General features: G+C 42.4%; 1 pseudogene; it reads right to left on the bottom strand.

The window, feature by feature from the left end:
- Positions 1–4,774: 4,774 nt before the first annotated feature.
- LOC122750276 lies at positions 4,775–5,869 on the bottom strand (annotated as a pseudogene).
- Between the last annotated feature and the right edge of the window lie 5,555 nt (positions 5,870–11,424).

The following is an 11,424-nucleotide window of genomic DNA, read 5'->3' on the forward strand; positions in this document are numbered from 1 at the left end:
TGGGCTTGGCCATAGGAGGAGTAGAGGGTGGGGTCTGGGGAGGAGGGGAGGGACCAGCGCAATTTGAATCCGACTTGATTTTGAACTCAGGCCTGGATTCCTCTTCCCCCACTTTGCCTCCAGGTGCTAGGGGATTAAAAGCTTCTAGAGGGTGGGTCATTGCCTCCAGGCATGCAAAATTAGAGCAACAATTAGTGTTGGAACTGGGAAAAGCAGCAGGAATCTCTTCAGGTTTCTCTGAAAAAGCATGGTTGGGAGAGGGAGAGATATTTCCTCCTGTGAGTAAGTTACTGGCTCTTTTAACAAAAATAAAAAGAAAAATAGAAAATCCACAAAAACAAAGCATTAACATGATCTTATCTCCCATTTGTCTGGTTAAACAGACCAAAATCAAAAATAGGGTAATTAGGGAGTTTAAAAGGTCCATTTGAAAAAATTTAAAGGAAAACACAGCCAGTACACCAGTACTTAGCAGTTAAAGGGAGAGGGAGGGGAAATTTCTTACCCAACCGGAAGATCAGAAGTGAGGTTCAGCTTTCCTCTTCGTGGTCAGCCATCTGTTAAGGGCTAAAATTCTAGCTAAACTGTCTAAAATATCTAATGAGTGGTCGCCAATAAATTATAAGCTTTAGCAAGAGTTAGACTTTTAAGCATTTATTAAGGAGAATAAGAATTTGGTAAAGAGAGAGAAAAAGGCCTAGATTTCTATCTATTAAAGGGAGAGCACATTTCTAGCTCCCTTCTCCACCAGAGTCCAGAGGAAAAAAGAGCGAGACTGAGCGCCAGTCTCTTCCTTCCTCCTCCCACTAGCCCGCGTCACTTCCTGACTCCTGGTCTTGCCCTCAAAGACCTTCCCTTCATGGGCAGAACTCCTCTACAGTAAGTATCCAGCAGGTGGCGTTAATCCAGCAACACTACTCCCTAATTTACCATTCTCGGGGGAACCGTTGCATGACTGTGCTTCTTTAGTTGATATGGCTGAAAAACCCCGTGATGATCTTTTTGATACACCTTTAGAAAATCCTGATCTTGTCCTCTATACAGATGGTTCCTCATTTATGAGAGAGGGAACCCGTTTTACTGGAGACTTGCTGTGGAGAGCTCCACCATGAGGAAAATGCCTCAGAGGCATTGTGGCTTTTCCTTGGCGTCAGGAAATGACGCTTGCTCATGGGTGCTGTCTATCAAGTCTACCAGCCAATCAACTGGAGGAGCCTCCTATGGTCTGGGAGGAGACAGGAAGGAGGAAAGGGAGCCTGCGCAGAGAGCGCGGGCCTTTTTTTTGGCTTCCGGACTTGATGGTGGTGGCGGCAGAGGACTTCACAGGAGATTTGAGGAAAGATAGGAATGCCAGACTGTTAGAATTCTGTTCTCAATCTTTTTCTTTCTATTTTCCAATAAACCCTTAAAAAACCTAAACTCGTTTTATCAGTGATTTTTAGTCAGTTTCCCCCAAACTGGGGGAACACATTAGAATCCACATTTAGAATCTTAAATTACACATTAATTTTCATTGTTTAGAATTTTTCCCAAGTTACATGTAAAACATTTTTTTTAAAGTTTTGAAATTGATTTTCAAAAACTTTGTGTTACAAATTTTCTTCCTCCCTCTCTCCTCAACCCTTCCTGTGAAATCAAGCAAGTGAATATATTTCATACATTGGAAGGGGCAGCTAGGTGGATCAGTGGATAGAGCACTGGCCTTGGAGTCAGGAGGACCTGAGTTCAAATCCGGCCTTAGACACTTGATACTTACTAGCTGTGTGACCCTGGGCAAGTCACTTAACCTTCAGTAAGAACCCAACCAGGCTGGAAATCTAGGCTAGGTAGGACTTCTTTTTCATAACCTTCTGAACCCTTGGGAATATCTGTATGCTTTAATACATGTTTAATGCCCAAGGACTGATGCTAAAGCTTCTAATTTAAGGCGACCACAATTTAGATTTTAAACATCACAGGGCCCAGGAGGAGATGCCTGGATGGCGTGACGTCAAGGTGCAGGCGTCATGGGGCAGGGGCGCTTCTTCCTCAGTGCTTCTGTTGGGGTTGGGGCAGAGAAAGGGTTTGTGATGTCATTCTCCCCTGGGCAGGGGAAAGGGGCGTGCCCCCGCCCCTTCTACTCCCTCCTTTGGAGTATAAGCTCCTGGAGGGCATGGCCCCCCCTCACAGAGTAGGCACCTAATAAGTGCTCATTCATCATATGGGGACCTTGTCACCCCGTTCTCCCAGACAGGGAAACTGAGGCAGAGGCTGACAGCTGACCTCTTAAAGGCACAGGATCCGTCCTCTGAAAGTCCCTTGGTCCTTTGGGAAAATAGACCCACGAGTCTTCTTGGGGGGAGCAGGGGTGCTCCCCCCAGTGATGTGGAATGGAATTTAGGGTCAAATTGCTCATGAGTCATCCCAAAAGAACTACAAGACTCAGTGACTCAGTTTCCCAAGTTTTATTGCAATGTAATGTGAGTGACCACAGGGAGGGAATCATGGAGGTATCTCTGGAATAGGGAAAGATAGTTTTATTCATACTATGGATAAGTTGATTATTAGTCTCATCATAATAATCTCCACATTAGGGAGGTACAGGGGTAGGCTTATCCTAATTTGGAGCTCCTGGGGGCTTCAGCCAACCCCAGAGGTGGGGGCCTTTTTCTATGGAGGTGTGTTTAGGGGGTTTACCAGTCATAAGGTGAATCTGGGGACAAATATGATCTTCTCTGCACATGTCACCTTTTCATTCCCATGTCTCCTTTCAATGTATTTTCATTTATCAGTTTGAATTTCTACACCCTGTCTGTGTATCATTGTTATTGTTAAGGTCTCTATGACCTGCCTCTTTCTGTTCTGGTTATGAATGCTGAGTAATGTGGGTAATGAGAACCTAGGCCCTGACTTGTATTAATGAAGACTCAAGTCTGGAGTTACCCATTAAGGAGGTCCAAGTCCCTTTTAGAGCTCATACCTAAATTAGAGCTTGGGTCTCAGGTTTTTCTGTTAATCCCTTTTTTGCCTGCCGTGGAGGAACCTGGAGACTCAGGACAGAATCCTGGGCCTGCACCAGGAAGAGCCATGGTCAAGTCTGGCTTCAGACACCACTGGCTGTGTGACCCTGAACCAGTCACTTCCCCTGATTGCCTCAGGTTCCTCCACAGTAAAAGAATGACAACAAGGAATGAACAGATGGATAGTGAAGAGAACGTGGTGCACAGAGACAGCTATATTGTTGGATGAACAACACTGGCTGACTCAACTATTCTCAACAAGACAAGGAGGCAACAAAATCCCAGGGGACTGTGGAGGAAACTGACTATACCCCTCCAAAGAAAGAACTGCTATGGATGCAACGCACTGAAGCAGGCTCTTTCTCACTTTCTTTCATTTTGCTCCTCTGAACAATGATAAAGGTACTAATGTTTTCCATTATCTGAGGTGTAGAACCTACATCTGAATGCCTGTGGAATCACTGATGGGGGAGCACAGGGCAGGAAAGAAAGACATAAAACAGAACTCAACACTATTAATAAAAAAGTTTATTATACCAGAGTAAAAATTCAAATTTAAGAATTAGCTATCTAAAAAAAAAAGAATTAGCTATCTAATGAAATTCAGAATCTTTTATAGATTTGACATTTAGACGTTGTCCAGTTTTTACATATGAATCTCAGATACAGTCAAAACAGAAAATTAGAAGCTCTTCTTCCTTCTACTTGTTCTCCCTCCTCTTCTTCCAATTCTTTCTTCTACTACTACTGCTTCTTCTTCTTCTTCTTCTTCTTCTTTTCTCCATATGATTATTATTTTTCTTGACATTATTTCATCCCCTCTCCTGTTGGGGGAGATTCCACTTCAGAATTTCAGAGTCCTAGTTAGGGTTGAAGTGCAACACGAACACGAACTCAAAGCAAAGCTGTCCGACTGACCTCCGTTGTCATAAGTGCTAAGAAAAGTGGACATCCCCTTAAGGCATCGGTAAAGAAGTGCAGAGGTTGTGCCCATATGGCCTTCTTTAAGACAGGGCTGAGACCATTGTGATATTGTCTGAGAAAAGGATTCCTAACCTAGTTTCATCATTCTTTGTATCATTTGCCTCATTATCTCCCCCCCCCCAATGCCATTAGGAGAAATGGAAGAATCTGCCTCACCTATCTGCCAAGAGATATCAAGGCCAAATCCCATACTCTGTTCATCCTATGGCATCTGAGATGATTACAGGAAGTTGCCACCAAAGAAGAGGGAAGAAACTCTCTATATGATAAGGGAGGATAAATCATGGCCAAACTTCATGACAGTTGCAGGCAGAAGTGGTGCAGAACGGCAGGTGTGCCGAGTTAGGCTCAAAGTCAGCTCAGTGGGGTGTGTCCACTCCACCTGTCCTTCTGGGGAAGTTAAATCAGCAGAATAGTACCTGGGCCCTTGCCAAAGTCCTTCTCCCAGCCTTTCCCAGGACACTCTACCACGTGCTCATGGTCAGACTCAGGAAGATATCGATTCCTAGTCCCACAAGGACTGAAAGAGTATGTTCCAATAATTAAAGCCTCACATGGATTTCGGGGTCGAAGATGATGATGACCAAAATGGTGAATTGGTTTCTTGACGCCAGATACAACAACAACATACAATCCACAAAAATAACACAGCTGTGTCATTATTATCACAGAAAAATAAAGGACAAATGGGAATTCTTTGTTTGCTTGGAGGGGAGAGGTGAGGTGGAAGAGGGCATGAGAAAAGGGTTATGGGGTGGGGGATACAGAAGGTATCTGTAGGTCTAGTCCATTTAGTTTTTATACTGAAAGGATTCTTCTCCTGTCTCATTGAGGAGACAGGTACAGACAAATGCCTCTGTCACTGAGTAAGGGTCACAGTTGGCAGAGGGGCGGCGATCTTCAAAGTAGCTCTTCTTGTCCTGCCCAACCATCCTGGGAATTCAGATGTTAGTGCCATGGTTGAATACACCAGCAGAGAACTCATTGATGTTGGATGGCTCATGGAAACCTGTCAGGCGATGGGCATCATCCCAACTCCCTTTGGGGTCTTAGGCTCAGATGTGATACTTGTGTTGCTTACTTAGTCTCTTGATGGCTTCTTCAACAAACTTTAGACCATTCTCTTCTGGCCTGGCCTTGATGCTGAAGTCAGGAGGGCAGCCAGTTCCATTCTAGGTTCCAGGGATTGGCTTGGGGTCAAATGTCCCAGTCATCCCAAAACCTTCACACACTTGAAGGAGGATGAAGTGACAATGCAGAGGTGACCCCTCATTTCTATCCCTTCACATGGTCCTATCGGGAAAAGCATCTGTCCCCCCCCCACTTTTGAATCCAGCATATATGCAAGTATTGTAAGGAGCTTCAGCTTTATCTCTTCCATAGGCTTGGTCAGCTCCCACGTCACAGTGAGAGGGACCCTGGGGCCCAGGGAAAACAAACCATTGGAAGGCCAATGAAAAGGGTGTCCATCTGTTCTCATGAGAGTATACTCTTGCTCCCTACCAAACCAGGGTTTCTGGTTGGTCACCATATCCATTATCCTTTTAAAGATATGCCTCAAAGTGGTCGTCTCTTCAGGCTTGCAGTTATTCCTGAAAACTTCACAAAGAAGCAGTCTGTTGGGGTCCCCTCTGAAGTGGTCTCAGAACAGAGCAGCAGAAATAAGGTCCATATCACTGTTAGAACCTTCAGACTGAAAAGTGCTGGAGCCATCAAAATCCCATTTAGGTAGTTAATCAACGCTCTTTGGTTCACTGTCTAGGGTGCGAGTTCTACAGCGCTGTCCCTCACCAGTACCATCAATCCAAACATACATGGTTCAGGTACATCTGCTTGATATTTTTGTTCAAGAGAGAGCTGGCTGAGGTGTCCATGTTGGAAGCTGTCCTGGGCCTTGAAAGGTGCAGAAACAAACTGTCAAAGTTGATGGTGTGGGAAGATCTTTCTGCAGGCTGGCAGGCAGGTGGGCAGGGTAGCAGCTCTAGCTGGTGGTGGTGGAGGTGGCTGTGGTTGTAGCCAGGACAGCAACTTCCATTCTCAGCGACTTCCAGGTCTCATTGGAAAGAAAATTCAAAGAGTTATTTTGAACTTGATGAGTCAGCTATGGTCTCTAATAATTCAAATATTGAATATACAAATGAAAGTTCTTTAGCATCCTCTTGGGATGAAATCACAATTTTCACCAGGATAAATATTCTAGAGAGAAGCCTACCCTGCAAATCTCACTGAGGAAGATAATGTGCAAACACATTAATAATAACTTATTGCAAAGATTAATTACCTCCAGAAGAAACTATGTATATACATGTAGTCAGACTTCATCATTTATACTATCTATGAAGCCAGGATAAAAAAGTGAGATGCTACTGAAAAGCTTAGAGGATCATACATTGCAGAAACCATAGAATATCAGACATGGAAAGGCTCTCAGAGGTCATTTGCTCTAAGGCCTACATTGAACAGTCAGCTTTTGTAAGACTGCTTATCAACCTCACATCTCACAACCACTCCTTGGTAATTATGACACATAAACCAACCCACCACCACAGGAGCTTGTCTGTCTATTTTTCTGGCTCACAATCCAGCTTACAAAGAGACTGACCATAGAGAGGATAAAAGGGGAAAACGGCCATATTTAAATCAACAGCAAAAATTCATTAGGATAAAAGTTTACCTCAGGCTAGGCTCGTGTCCCTTTTGGTGACACATGCAATCTCTTCATGAGGCTTCTGAAATCCAAAGGAAACAAGAGAGGACCCATTTTAATAAACAGTTAAGGCTGCATGGTAGAAACTGAGTCATATTTTTAATATCACTGAGCCAAGGAACTTTATCTGCTCCAAGTGCTAAATGTCTAGCATGAAAGGGAAACATGTACATTAAAAATCTGTGTTCCTTTGTGTGCATGCATGTGGACAAATGACTAAGGAATTCTTGTACGTTTGGGCTCATTGACCAATGATTTCTTTCTCCCCCTTCGTAAATTCTTTGATAATGACCCCAGGGTTGGATGGCACTTGAAATTGTCCCAATCACTTTCTGAGGTTTCAGTCCTGACCACAGTCACAGGAGGATGTCTGCTGGCCCACTCACACTGTGGCTTGGCAGAAGAGAGGAATGCCACACTTTGAGATGGTGGGTGTCATTCTCGTCTTACTCCGTGATTTCTAAGGTGAGGAAATTAAGTCTAAAAGATTTGAAAGCCTCTTGCCTATCGGCAAATAGGCAAAATTGGAAGAGCAAGCTTTGAACTCATTTCCTCTGCCTGCCCACACTCAGATCTGTAGCTGAAAATCTGTGGACAGGACTCCAAGAAAAAAGTAAAGGAAAAAGATGGTGGCTATACAATGAAAACAAATCTACTAGACAGGTCTTACCGGAAAGAAGGCAATCCCCAGCATCTGCAAGAGGCCTCTTCAATCGATGATCCCAAAAGTCTGTATTTTTCATCATCATTATCTAGAAAGAAGAAGAATTCAGTGAAGAAAACACTGAAAATTACCCCACTGATTAGGAAAGGTTAACAGTAACTCGGTTCTTTAGTCATATAAGCACAATTCTACCACCTCTGGTGTAGTACCATGAGCTCTGTATTAAAGGTCAAGAGTATCAAGGGAATTAATAAAAAATGCAAAGAAAGGGGGCTTAGCAGTACCAGATCCAAAACTATATTGTAAAGCAGCAATCATCTAAACTATGTGGCATTGGCTAAGAAATAGTGAGGGGATCAGTGAATAGGTTAGGCATCCAAAACAGTAAAGGAATATAGCACTCTCCTGTTTGATAAACCCAAAGTCTAGCCTCGGGGAGAAAAACTCACTATTTGACAGAACTGCTAGGAAAAGTCGAAAACAGTATGGCAGAAACTGGGCATAGACCAGCATCTCATACCATTCACCAAAGGAAAGGCAAAATGAGCACGAGTTCTAGACATAAAGGCTCATAACATAGGCAAATTAGAAAAGCAAGGAATAGTTTGCTTCTCAGAAGTGTGGAGAAGGGAAGAATTAATGAGCACAGATGAGATAGAGAACATTATGACATGCAGAGTGGATCATTTTGACTACATTAAATTCAAAATCCAGATACAAGCCAATTCTAAATTAACTCTGTCACCACTCCTAATATCTCTGATATCTCTCTTCTATTTCCTTTGGCTGATCTTGAGCTACCCAATTTTTATTGAATCTCCTATGAACTGAGGCCATGATCATTCATTCAGTCTTACATGAACTGGATGTGTCGTTCCATTGTATTTGAATTGCTGATAGTTGTGCCACTTCCTCATTCCTGCTTCTTTCATCCTTGTTTTCTTCCTCTTTTTCTTGATCATCTTTGACCTAAAAATTTTCAAAATCAGTTTGAACCCTCTTTTTCCAATGCCATTTTCACAACTTAGATTCTTGAGTCTGAAATATACCCCCCATTCTCTCTACTCCCTGCTCCTCAGTAAATATGATGCTACTTATTCAGTCACAATCTATTTACATGCAAGTTGCCTGTCTACCTAATACGGCCTTGGTCCAACTTCAAAGACGTGGTAACTCTACCTATCAGGAAGTTTTCACTCCATTTTTAATTCCAACAATGAAACGAAAAGTGTTTAATGACCTCAGTGTTGTGTAATTGTACAAAGAGAAATGACCAGGAGGAGATGCCTTCCACCTCTGTATATATCAGGGAGAGTCCATGAAAAAGGACAAGGTTTGTAGAGGGAGAGAGGAGAAACCTGACATTCCAGTGGGAGAGCTGCCTGTGGAGGCTGAAGACTGTGACAGTACAAGGGGCATTTGGTAAAGGCAAGTAACACAAGGTGATTGCACTATTAGGATTTCAGTGTGGCATCATGAAGAGTAATTCTAGAAAATCCCTCTTGGTGGTCAGTGTGTGGAAGGCCCAGAATCTGTATTTCATTTTCCCAGACAACAGTGAAGCATTGCCACATTTTGAACTGAGGATTGGCTATGCCATTAGTATTCACACAGCCATTTCTGGTAGAATGGCAGAACAATTCACTGTCAGCACTCTTTGAGAAATCCTGCAGGATTACCAAAAGTCTGGATAACTGGAGATGTTGCCATTTCCCTAAGGGGCCATGTAGTTTTCAACTCTAGAGATTCAAACCATCATAAACTCCTGAAAATTATCTTGAAATGGATGGCAAGTAAACTATTGAGAAGGAAAACCATGGTCAGCAAGAAGCAACATGAGCTATCTGAAGATAACACATACAAAAATCCTTGATCACTACAGTCTGGGCTCCTAAGAATGCTCTTTTATTCTCCTTCCTTAATACCTTCATTTATACCATCAATTTCACAGTCCCCAAATCGACAGTTGTTAATATTTTGTTTCCATGCTCTTCCTACCCCATACACCTTGACGTCATTAGGTGCACTGGCTTTGTACATTAAAATGTAGGAATGTTATACAATTGGGAAATTCGAGAGTATAAGATCTATAAAATCAACCTTAAATATCATTTGGCTCAAGCCACAGAACTCTTTCATTCGGTCACTTCACCTCCTTTTTTCCTTTTCCTGATTGACACCAAGGTGCCAGGATAAGAAAGGGAGATGCTTAAAATGTCATACAATCTACAAACCATAGAGTATCAGACATGGAAAGGCTCTTATCAGTCATTTGCTCTAAGACTTGCATTGAAGAGTCAACTTTTGTAAGATTGCTTTTGAAACTCACATATCCCACAGACTCCTTGGTAATTATGACAGAGAAGCTGACCCACCACATAAGTCCGTGTGTCTGTTTTTCTTGCTCACAGTCCAGGTTACAAAGACACTGACCATAGAGGGGATAGAATGGGGAAATGGCCATATTTAAATCTACAGCAAAAATTCATTAACATAAAGGTTACCTCAAGGTAGCCCTTTGTCCCTATCGGAGACACACGCGATCTCTTCATGAGGTTTCTGAAATCCAAAGTGAACCAAAGAGGACACATTTTGATAAACAGTTAAGCCTGCATGGTAGAAACTAATTCAAATTTTATAATGTCATTGAACCAAGGAACTTTATCTTCTGTAAGTCCTCTTTGTCTATCAAGATCGGGAAACATACACCTTAAAAATGTATGTTCCCTTGTGTGCCTGCATGTGGGAAAATGACTAAGGAATTCTGATTTGTTCAGGTACATTCCCTGAAGATTTCTTTCTCCCCCTTGGTAAGTTCATAGATATTGAAACCAGAGTTGGATGGCACTTGAAATTGTCCCAAGCACTTTCTGATGTTTCAGTCCTGCTCACAGTCACAGGAGGGTGTCTGCTTGTCTTCCCACTGTGGCTTGGCAGAAGGGAGTAATGCCACACTTTGAGATGGTGGGTGTCATTCTAGTCCTACTCCCTGATGTTTAAGATGAGAAAATTAAGTCTAAAAGATTTGGAAGCCTCCTGCCTAGGGGCAAACAGGAAAAATTGGAAGAGCAAGGTTGAACCCTGCTCCTCTACCTTCCCACAATCAGAACTCTAGGTGAAAGTCTATGGACAGGACTCTAAGAAAAAGAGAAAGGAAAAAAATATGGTGGCTATAGAATTAAAACCCGGCAGGACCAAACCATAGTATTCACTTCCTTTTTGGTTATCTATCTACAAGACAGGACTTACCCTACAGAAGGCAATCCCCAGCATCTGCAAGTGGCCTCTTCAGTCGATGATCCCCAAGGTCCAGATCTTTTATCATCATTACCTAGAAATAAGAATAATTAGGTGAGGAAAACACTGAAAATTACCCGACTGATTAGCAAAGGATAACAGCAACTTGTACTTCACCTAAACACAAGTGTAGTATGGGTGGTGTAGTATCATGACCTCTGTATTAATTGTCAGGAAAACGAAGGGAATTAATGAAAAGAAAAACACAACGGAAGGTGTCCCACCTGTCCCACCTGTCCCACTTCTAAAACTACATTATAAAGTAGCAATCATCTAAAGTATTTGAAACTGGCTAAGAAATAGAGAGGAGGATCAGTGGAGTAAGTTAGGCACACAAAACCCAGCAGTAAATAAATATAGCACTCTTCCTGTTTGACAAACTCAAAGACTAGTCTCCAGGATAAGAACTCACTCTGTGAAAAAACTGCTAGTGACACTAGAAAACAGTAAGGCAAAAACTAGGCCCTAGGCATTGACCAACATCTCATCCCATACACCAAAGTAAAGACAAAATGGGTATTAGATCTAGATATAAAGGGTGATACCACAAGCAAATTACAAAAGCAAGGAATAGATTGCTTGTCACAACCGTGGAGAAGGGAAGAATTAATGAGCACAGATGAGATAGAGAACATTATGAAATGCAGAGTTGATGATTTTGACTACATTAAATTCAAACATTTTTGCCCAAAGGAAATCAATGCAAGCAAGATTAGAAGGAAAGCAGAAAGGTGGGAAACAATTTTTATAGGCAGTATTTCTGATAAAGGCCT

Source organism: Dromiciops gliroides, chromosome 3, assembly GCF_019393635.1.
Source record: "Dromiciops gliroides isolate mDroGli1 chromosome 3, mDroGli1.pri, whole genome shotgun sequence".
In the NCBI taxonomy this organism is placed as follows: domain Eukaryota; kingdom Metazoa; phylum Chordata; class Mammalia; order Microbiotheria; family Microbiotheriidae; genus Dromiciops; species Dromiciops gliroides.